Source organism: Salmo salar, unplaced genomic scaffold, assembly GCF_905237065.1.
Source record: "Salmo salar unplaced genomic scaffold, Ssal_v3.1, whole genome shotgun sequence".
Classification (NCBI taxonomy): domain Eukaryota; kingdom Metazoa; phylum Chordata; class Actinopteri; order Salmoniformes; family Salmonidae; genus Salmo; species Salmo salar.
In genome coordinates this window covers 66,616-77,960 of record NW_025549898.1, presented here as the reverse complement: position 1 = coordinate 77,960, position 11,345 = coordinate 66,616, and the positions used below count along the sequence as shown (strand labels likewise).

The 11,345-nt window shown below is 45.8% G+C and overlaps 1 long non-coding RNA gene across 1 annotated transcript; it reads left to right on the top strand.

Moving 5' to 3' along the window:
* Positions 1-2,062: 2,062 nt before the first annotated feature.
* LOC123738994 (uncharacterized) lies at positions 2,063-10,813 on the top strand. The gene is made up of 4 exons (XR_006767585.1): positions 2,063-2,222; positions 2,425-2,561; positions 10,072-10,181; positions 10,566-10,813. It is a non-coding gene; the product is annotated as an uncharacterized lncRNA (long non-coding RNA).
* The last annotated feature ends 532 nt before the right edge of the window (positions 10,814-11,345 follow it).

Below are 11,345 nucleotides of genomic sequence, written 5' to 3'. Positions count from 1 at the left end.
TTTGGCCGTCTCTCCTTCCAGTTCTTTGCTGCCAATGACTGGAACGAACTACAACAATCTCTGAAGCTGGAAACACTTATCTCCCTCACTAGCTTTAAGCACCAGCTGTCAGAGCAGCTCACAGATCACTGCACCTGTACGTAGCCCATCTATAATTTAGCCCAAACAACTACCACTTCCCCTACTGTATTTATTTATTTTGCTCCTTTGCACCCCATTATCTCTATTTCTACTTTGCACTTTCTTCTACTACAAATTTACCATTCCAGTGTTTTACTTGCAATATTGTATTTACTTTGCCACCATGGCCTTTTTTTGCCTTTACCTCCCTTATCTCACCTCATTTGCTCACATTGTATATAGAGTTATTTTTCTACTGTATTATTGACTGTATGTCAATAATAAGGTGAAATAAAAAATAAAATAAAAAGACGGGCGAGGAGCTGTCCGTTGTGAGCGTTGGAATCAAGGGGTGAATCGAGTGGAACAGTGTCCAAGCCCGACTGTTAACGACACCACAGTCCAGGAAACTCTCTTCGGCGCCTGAGTCAGTGAGAGCAGGTAGAGGGAAAAGCCAGGCTCTGCAACACGAGGGCGCCGGTCAAGCAGGGGTCTGGGGGAGATGGGCCGGCGATTTGGCTCAACAGTATATCCCCCACTACTGCTGAGCACCACTTTTGCTGGACGCAGGGAACAAGTGGAGACAAAGTGACCAACCTGGCAACAGTATAGGCAGCTTCTAGTGCTGATTTGCCGCTGCCTCTCCTCTGGAGAGAGACGGGCCCGGCCGAGCTGCACGGAGGCAGCCAGTCAGGAAGGAAATCTTGACCCGTTCACTACCATAAGAGTTGGGCTGCTGCTCGAATACTAGTGAACATTGTACCAAAAAGGCTCTGTGTCTAGATTGATCAAGACAATTTTTATGGATGAGGGAAAAAACAATTGAATCCATTTTAGAATAAGGCGTAACAAAATGTAGAAAAAGTCAAGATGTCTGAAAACTTTCCAAATGCACTGTAGCCATGTTATTTTGACTTGTTATTCTTCTTAGTTTTTTCACTGTGTATTTATTTATTGTGTCGCTATTTTAAATGTTGTATCTTCAACTCGGCATTGTTGGAAAAGGACCCGTAATTCAGCATTTTACTATTAGCATACACCTGTTGTTTACCAATCAAATGACAAATTACGTTTCATTTTGATTGAAATAGGTGCCGGCAGTCATTTGGGTACCTGGACTCTGCATTATGTTCAAGCCAATCATCTGTTAGAGGTTCTGGAACTCAGTTCTGGTGGTCTGTTCCATGTCAACCATGCGTTTTCAAAGAGAAACTGGACACATATGTAGAAACCAACTACAACGCTGATAAAGAGCAAGTTCTTATGGTAATCATTTGTGCTTCAGTGTTTTGTCAGTGGTGGAAGAGATACTCTGGAGCTGTTGCAGTGTGTCTGGGGCTGCTGTGTGTTCTCCTACTGGCTGGGATCATAGGCCTGTTACTCTACCGTGAGTTTGATATGTTCTCACTCAAACATTCTTCATCATCAGTGATGTAATGACCAGGGTTCAATTACATTTACATTTCAGTCAATTCCATTCAGAAAGTAAGCCAAATTTAAATTCCAAAAATTGGAAATCAATTGGAATTCCAGTGTATTTCCTGAATTGACTGGAATTGAATGCAACTGACCCCAACCTTGGTAATGTCTGATTAACTTTTCCACTGTTACCTTGTTCAATGATCTCATTATTTCAGAGAGAAACCAATTGACCAGTTACAACACCCTGACCAAAGATGGAGACCAGTTACAGACCAGCGGCAACAACTTGAGAGACCAGCTACAGACTAGCAACAACACCCTGACCAAAGAGAGAGACCAGCGACAGACTAGCAACAGCACCCTGACCAAAGAGAGAGACCAGCTACAGACCAGTTACAACACCCTGATCAAAGAGAGAGACCAGCTACAGACCAGTTACAACACCCTGACCAAAGAGAGAGACCAGCTACAGACCAGTTACAACACCCTGATCAAAGAGAGAGACCAGCTACAGACTAGCAACAACTCCCTGACCAAACAGAGAGACCAGCTACAGACCAGCTACAACACCCTGACCAAAGAGAGAGACCAGCTACAGACCAGATACAACACCCTGACCAAAGAGAGAGACCAGCTACAGAAAGAGATAGAACGTCTGAAACAATCTTTAGTTGAGAAAGGTGAGTCAAATAGTCTCATGACTATTCTGTTTGACAGTCTCTGTATCAGTTCACGTCACTTACAGACAGGAATTTAACTTATATTAAATGAAAAATGATGCTTCCAAACCGTCCATTAGTTAGTGTCTTCCTTGAGTGTTTGATTGATACTTAATTAAACGTCGTATTAAAGTGACTAAAGCAAGAAATGTTCAACTTCTAGTGTGTCCGCAAGAATGGAAGAAGCTTGGTAGCAGTTGTTACTACGTCTCTACTGAGTACAAATCCTGGGAGGAGAGCAGACAGGACTGCAGAAATAGAGGAGCAGACCTGGTGGTCATCAACAGCGAAGAGAAACAGGTGTGTGACAAAGCGAGAGGGTGAGTGAGTGGGAGTGAGTGAGTGAGTGAGTGAGTGAGTGAGTGAGTGACAAAAGAGAGTGAGACAGGGATGCAGCTTAAGCCCCACCCTCTTCAACATATATATCAACGAATTGACGAGGGCACTAGAACAGTCTGCAGCACCCGGTCTCACCCTACTATAATCTGAAGTCAAATGTCTACTGTTTGCTGATGATCTGGAGCTTCTGTCCCCAACCAAGGAGGGCCAACAGCAGCACCTAGATCTTCTGCACAGATTCTATCAGACCTGGGCCCTGACAGACCTGGGCCCTGACAGTAAATCTCAGTAAGACAAAAATAATGGGTGTTCCATAAAAGGTCCAGTTGCCAGGACCATGAATAAAAATTCCATCTAGACACCGTTGCCCTAGAGCACACAAAACTATACATATCTCGGTCTAAACATCAGCTCCACAGGTAACTTCCACAAAGCTGTGACCGATCTGAGAGACAAGGCAAGAAGGGCCTTCTATGCCATCAGAAGGAACATAAAATTGACATACCAATTAGGATCTGGCTAAACATTGTTTTAATCAGTTATAGAACCCATTGCCGCTCACCAACCAAGAATTCACAAAATGGGACAAACATCAAATTGAGACTCTGCATACATCATTCTAAAAAATATCCTCTGTGTACAATGTAAAACACCAAATGATGCATACAAAGCAGAATTAGGCCGATACCCGCTAATTATCAAATTCCAGAAAAGAGTCGTTAAATTCTACAACCACCTAAAAGGAAGCGATTCCCAAACCTTCCATAACAAAGCCATCACCTACAGAGAGATGAATCTGGAGAAGAGTCCCCTAAGCAAGCTGGTCCTGGGTCTCTGTTCAAAAACACAAACAGACCCCACAGAGCACCAGGACAGCAACACAATTACACAAATAATAATTACTTGACATGTTAGAAAGTATTAACAAAAAAATAGAGCAAACTAGAATGATATCTGGCTCTAAACAGAGAGAACACAGTGGTAGAATACCTGACCCCTGTGACTGACCCAGACTTAAGGAAAGCTTTGACTATATACAGACTCAGTGAGTATAGCCTTGTATTGAGAAAGGCCGCCGTAGGCACACCTGGCACTCAACAGAAGACCGGCTACAGTGGGGGAAAAAAAGTATTTGATCCTCTGTTGATTTTGTACGTTTGCCCACTGACAAAGAAAGGATCAGTCTATAATTCTAATGGTTGGTTTATTTGAACAGTGAGAGACAGAATAACAACAAAAATATCCAGAAAAATGCATGTCAGAAATTTTATAAATTGATTTGCATTTTTATTTTCTTTACTATCTTTATTGATTTATTTAGTACTTTAACTACTTGCAAATAATATGACATTTGAAATATCTTTATTGTTTTGGAACTTTTGTAAGTATAATGTTTACTGTTCATTTGTATTGTTTATTTCAGTTTTGTTTATAATCTAGTTAACTTGCTTTGACAATGTAAACATATGTTTCAGAGAGAGAGAGAGAGAGAGAGAGAGAGAGAGAGAGACTTTTGACTTTCTTTACTGAAACATTCTCATTTCATTTAAAACTCACCACCCAACCTCCCCCTTAAAAATAAAACCAAAAATACATCCTGTAATGCATACATGTACCATACTTGCCTTTCCAGCAACCACATGATACAAACCAACATCACAATACTCAAGACAATACCCACTCCTACAACCGTATATCCAAAACATCTTCCCCAGCTATACAGACAGCCCCCCCAACACACCATATCTCCTGAAACATCTCCACACTTTTTATCATTTTATAGAACTCAAACTCAACCCTAAGGCGCGCAGAGACCATCCCATTAAACAATAATAAAGGGTCTGTTATCCCCCCCACCTTTGACCCTGTTCCTCCTTGTTAGCCAAATAGCTAACTTTGCCTGAGCAAACAGAAAATTCAACAAAACACATTTTTCCTTCTCTTTACTTGAATACCTGTATCCCATTATGAACACCTCACCAGTAAAGACCACCCCCAACCTCTCACACAGACATTCCAACAGAGACATTAATGGCATTAATCTGGTGCACACAGAAAACACATGAATCACAGTTTCTTTCATTTTACAGAAAGGACACTCCTGCCCGGCTCCCGGTTCAACCCGTGCCAACCAGCTGTTAGTGGCCAGGGCTCCATGAAGAACCCTCCACTGGAGGTCCCCTGACCTCTTTGGTACTGGGGGTTTGTAGAGCCCCCTCCATCTAAAACCCACCATACTCTCCGCTCCACATACACCCTGCCACTGATGTGCCTTCACTCCTGTTAGGCTCCTAATGTTCCTCACCTTAACACAGAGGTTGTAGAGGGCTTTACCTCCCACCCCTTCAAACTCCCCCAGGCTCGGAGTGTTAAAATCTAACAAGTCCTCCAGACCCCTTTGCCAGTCTCCAGTCTCTGCCGTCACCTGCAGTGGCGGAAACATTGGTGGCCCCTCTCCCTTTGGCTGCTCAAACATCCCCCTTACCGGCTCAGACGGTGCCTCCTGGACCTCCTCCAGGAATCTCTCCAGCAGCCTAAGAGACGTTATTCCTGTTTGCTGTGCCAAGACTTCCGGGCTTTTCCACCCCTCCTCTCCCAGGAGTCTCAAGTCACCCAGCCTTTTTACACCCCCTGCCATCAGTTGCCTCTGCAGGGTGGCCGACTGGACCGATCTCAGAGGGATGGCTGGGTTGTGGAAGATAGGCTCCTCCCACACCCACAGCCCAGGCTCCACACCCCCTTCTCGGTGTGTGCCTTAGCAGCTGCCAGGCCCTCAGCACCGCAGAGTAAAAATCTGAGAGACCTGCTGTACTCAGCCTCTCCAGCTTCATGAGGAACAGCTGCCGGTCCAACCCTAAATCTCCAGCTCTCCTCAGCAGCGCGCATGCTGGTTCCCTCCAGCCAACATCAGTATGGTACAGCAGTCTCTGTGCCGCCTTTAGCCGGAAAGCAGCCATCCTGCTCTCCAGTTCCACCAGGCCCTGTCCTCATTCGTGGACGGTCATATACAACACTGCCGCCCTCAGCCAGTGATGGCCCGACCAGAAGAAGTCCACCAGCTTGCGTTGCAGGCCTGCGAGCCGACCGGCGGGGGGGTTGAGGACAGCCAGTTTATGCCACAGGGAAGATGGCACCAGGTTGTTAATTATCAGCACCCTCCCTCTATATGACACTTGGGACAGGAGCCACCTCCACCTGGCCAGTCTTGACACCACTGCCTGTGACAGCCCCTCCCAGTTCTTCCTGACCCACCTCTCCGAGCCCAGGTACACCCCCAACACTTTAAGCCCTTCACAACCCCACTGCAAACCCCTGGAAGCAGAGGAGGAGCCCTATCCCCCCATGCCCCACATAACAGAGCTTTGCTCTTGCCCCAGTTTACCTTAGCTGATGAAGCTCCCTCGTACACCTTCAGACTGGTCTCCAGTGCCTGCATATCCTTACCATCCCTGACCATCACAGAAACATCATCTGCATATGCTGACACTGCTATGGCTGTCACCACACCCATACCTGTCCAGCACACTCCCTGCAGTCTCCTGTGTAGCAGTCCTAAAAAAGGCTCAATGGCTAGTGTGTATAACTGCCCAGATAGAGGGCATCCTTGTCTAATGCCCCGTCTCACCCAGACTGGCCTACTGAGCCCCCCTCCCACCTTAACCATACATGACGCCCCAGCATACAATAGCTTCACACAGGTCAAAAAACTCCTCCCAAACCCAAACACAGACATCACATTAAACAGATATTCATGGTCCACTCTGTCAAAAGCCTTCTCTTGATCTAAAGAGACCAGTCCAAAGTTCACATTAGAACCTCTCGACAAGTCCAACATGTCCCTAATTAAGAACAGGTTGTCCGTGATTGAGCGTCCCGGTACACAATATGTTTGGTCCTTAAGTACCATCGAGTCCAAGTGGGACTTCAGTCTGTTAGAGAGGACCTTGGCAAATATCTTGTAGTCCGCACAGAGCAATGCCACAGGCCTCCAGTTCTTAAGTTCACACAAGTCCCCTTTTTTGGGCAGGAGAGTCAGAGCCGCCCGACGGCAGCTCATCGGCAACTCTCCTACCCCGATGCATTCACGCAACACGCAAAAGAAGTCCTGTCCAATTATTCCCCAGAATTTTTTATAAAACTCCACTGGGAGTCCATCGACCCCGGTGCACGACCGGGGGACATCTGGGTTACGGCCTCTGCCAGTTCATGGGACAACAGAGGAACGTCCAAATCGTCCCTCTGTGCCAGAGAGAGTTTAGGGAGTCCTGTGAACAAGACCTGAGCACACAAAGGATCACACTCTTCTGCCCTATACAATTCAGTATAAAACTCCACAGTCCGCTCCCGCATCTCACCCACCACAGAGGTCACCCGCCCATCAGACAGCCGTAGACAATGCATACCTTTGGTTTCACTGCTCTGTCTTTCCAAACCAAAGAAGAAGGAGCTGGGAGCATCCATCTCATTGAGCATGGAGAATCTAGCTCTTACAAGTGCTCCCTTTGCTTTAACCTGGAAAAAACTGCCCAGGTCCCTGCGTAATTCAGCTAAATTAGCCTGGAGGCCTACATTGCCTTGCCCCACCATCTCTACCTCCATCTCACTAATACACCGCTCTAGTTCCCCCAATACTCTCCTAGCCTCTGAGGATGAGAGAGCTGTGTATTGTTGACAGAAAAGCCGAATTTGGACTTTCCCCACATCCCACCATTGGCTCAGAGACTCATACTCCTCTATTTGCTGCCTCCACCTTTCCCAGAAGGTCTGGAAACCTGCGCAAAAGTGGCATCTTGTAAGAGCTTTACATTGAATTTCCAATAGGATACCTGCCGGGGCCCTGGTGAAATAGACAGCCGAGCCATGGTTATGTGATGATCGGAAAACCCCACCGGGAGAATGGTAGCGCCCAACAGCCTATTGCTCCGATTCCTAGACATATAAAACCGATCAAGTCGGGCTGCACCCACCCTAGCCCCAAAAACCTTCACCCATGTGTACTGTCTTGTGTTCGGATGTTTAGTTCTCCAAACATCCACTAAGTCGAACTGATTAATAATGTCCCTTAACACTCCCACTGACACTGAATGAGGCTCTTCCCCATTTCTGTCTTTTGTAAAATACATTGTGAAGTTCCAGTCCCTCCGACCACCAGTGTCTCCTCAGGCGCTACCTGTGAGAGTTCCTGTCTAAGACTCCCAAATAGAACCCTTTTTTCTCTCCCTGTGTTAGGCGCATACACATTTATAAAGACAAAACCCATGTTGTTAATTTCTGCTTTAACAACAAGGAGCCTACCCCTACACACCTCCTTTGAGGAGCAAATTTTTACAGACAGACCCGGTGCAAAAAGGACTGCCACTCCTGCACTAAGATTTGTCCCATGGCTCAACACACTTGCCCCTTTCCACCAGAGCCCCCAATCGACTTCATTCAACACATCACTATGTGTCTCCTGCAGAAACAACACCTGTACTTTTTTTTGTTTTACATATTCACCCAACACACTCCTCTTTCCCGCATCTCTGGCGCCATTTATATTGAGCGAGCCTACGCGAAGAGTCTCCATAAGAAGTGGGAGAAAAGCCAGCAGAGAAAAAGACCAATAGCAAAGCTCAAAAGTCCCAGTGTCAGAAAGAAAGTATACATCTAAACAGTGTCCGAAGGTAAACCCTTACGCACTGTTGTGACCCACTTCCTCAACCTAAACCGTTTCCTGGGTGAGAGGACACCATGCCCCTCATTTTTCACAGCATGTTGTACTGATCGTACAAACTTTCTTGAATCAGGGAAAAAAGCCTCAAGATTAACTTTTTTCCCCTTGGTCTCATTCAGGAACTTTGTCAGTTCTCTCAACGTGTACTTAGACCCCTCTGCTTGACTGGCTGTCAGCTCCGGGCCTATTGAAGAGGAGTCTGAAAAAATATCTCCTCATCCTCTTCCTCAGACTCACTTTCCTCCTCATCTCTATCTCCCACCCTGACCACCTGCTCTTCCTCTCTGGTCATGGCATCCCCCACAGCAACAGGCAAAATTTCCATTGTGCCTTTAACCACACCCTTTTTCCTTTTCCGCTTGGCACCCTCCTCCTCCCCCCTAGTCTCTTACACTTCCCCACTATACTCTCCTCATCCACTAGCATAACCTGACTAGACCTAGCATCCTCTACACCACCCTCCATAGCATGACTAGGCCCAGCATCATTTACACCATCCTCCATATCATAGCTAAGCCCAGCCTCAGCTACCCCACCATCTCTAGCCTGACTAGGCTTAGCCTCCACTACCCCACCATCTCTAGCCTGACTAGACCCAGCCTCCGCTACACCACCATCTCTAGCCTGACTAGACCCAGCCTCCACTACACCACCATCTCTAGTCTGACTAGACCCAGCCTCCTCTACCCCACCATCTCTTGCCTTACTAGACCCAGCCTCAGCTACCCCACCATCCCTGGTTACTAGGCCCAGCCTCTGCTGTCTGCATCTCATTTCCCCCTGCACTTTGACCTCGATTTCCCCCACCGGCGCTTGTACCCTCACTTTGTCTATGGCCTTTATGTGGGCACGCAAAGCTCTTATGCCCCAAATCCCCACACTCAAAACACCGTAGACTGTCTGTGCTGGCAAACCCTGCATAGAGCCCCTCCCCATGCCTCACTTTAAAATGCACATTTAGCTGTTGCTCATTGTTGTTCAGAAACATAAACACTTGCCTCCGAACGAAACAACGTGCTTAACAGCAGCTGCCTGAAAACCTGCCGACAGTACACGAAACCCGCTAGCAAACTTACCAAAACGACTCAGCTCTTTCCTGATTTGATAGTCCGTAATAAACGGAGGTAAATTTGCAACAACTACTCTTGTCGAAGGGGTGGAAAGAGGTAAAACTGGCACCAACACATCCCTTACAAATATTCCGCTAGCAATTAGCCTACCAACCAAATTTTCTCTTTTCATGAAGACCACCACTGCTTTGTTCATTCTAGAAGCAGAATGTATAAATTCAGCTCCTACCTGTTCGCCGACCGCGAGCAGAACCTCCTCCACCTTAACTCCATTCTCAGGAACACACCTGAATCCATGCCGTATCGACAGCGTCTCCTCCGCGCTAGGCTGAGAAGGAATCGCGCATACCACACCTTGCAAACCCCAGAAACCTTACTCTGTCCTCTTCCACCTTAACTCTGAAAAAAACGGTGGATACCGCTAAAACAAATATTGCATTAACCCTCCACCATAGAAAATAAAATGTAAGAAAAAGATCAAGAAAAGAGTCTAGAAAGTTAGGACAGAGTCCTCCGCACCAAACACTCAAACTCCAAAAAACTCCCAGCATGCACACACACACAGAGAGAGAGAGAGAGAGAGAGAGAGAGAGAGAGAGAGAGAGAGAGAGAGAGAGAGAGAGAGAGAGAGAGAGAGAGAGAGAGAGAGAGAGAGATTAACAATGTTGTCTCTCTCCCTTAACTACAGACATTGGTCAATTGGTTATGTGGAGTATATGACTATGTCTGGATTGGTCTGACTGACTCTGTTACTGAGGGGACCTGGAAATGGGTGGACGACACACCACTGACCACAAAGTAAGACATTCATGAATTCTGTGTCACTATGACGTCACTTCTGGAGTAGTAGGTTCAGAGTGGACAGTCTGATTCTATGTGTTGTTTCTCCTACAGGTATTGGAACAGTGGACAGTCTGATTCTATGTGTTGTTTCTTCTACAGGTATTGGAACAGTGGACAGTCTGATTCTATGTGTTGTTTCTCCTACAGGTATTGGAACAGTGGACAGTCTGATGCTATGTGTTGTTTCTCCTACAGGTATTGGAACAGTGGACAGCCTGATTCTGTGTGTTGTTTCTCCTACAGGTATTGGAACAGTGGACAGTCTGATTCTATGTGTTGTTTCTTCTACAGTTATTGGAACAGTGGACAGTCTGATTCTATGTGTTGTTTCTTCTACAGTTATTGGAACAGTGGAGAGCCTAATGGTGGCGTGGCTGACAACTGTGTGTATTTCTACTCCTGGACATCAGACAAAGGAGAATGGTGGGACTATTACTGTTCCTATAAATACAGATGGATCTGTGAGAAATAGGATTCATCCTCGGTACTCTGAACTGCTAAATAGGATTATGCTAAGTACTATCAATCGTAAACTTTTTTCTGCTTATTCAATTTACCTTGTCAAGTACATACAATATATAACAATACAAATGTATAATACATTATAATAAAATAACAAAACATATGCAATAACAATACAATGAACTGATAACAGAAGGACTGTTCTCTTTATTGTCGTAGTAATTCACCACTAAGGACTCAAAGTAAAAGGAAATGAATCCTGAGTTGACTGTTCAGCTACTGTAGGTTATTCTCCATATAGCTGAGTTGACTGTTCAGCTACTGTAGGTTATTCTCCATATGGCTGAGTTGACTGTTCAGCTACTGTAGGTTATTCTCCATATGGCTGAGTTGACTGTTCAGCTACTGTAGGTTATTCTCCATATGGCTGAGTTGACTGTTCAGCTACTGTAGGTTATTCTCCATATGGCTGAGTTGACTGTTCAGCTACTGTAGGTTATTCTCCCATACGGCTGAGTTGACTGTTCAGCTACATGCTACTGTAGGTTATTCTCCCATATGGCTGAGTTGACTGTTCAGCTACTGTAGGTTATTCTCCCATATGGCTGAGTTGACTGTTCAGCTACTGTAGGTTATTCTCCATATGGCTGAGTTGAC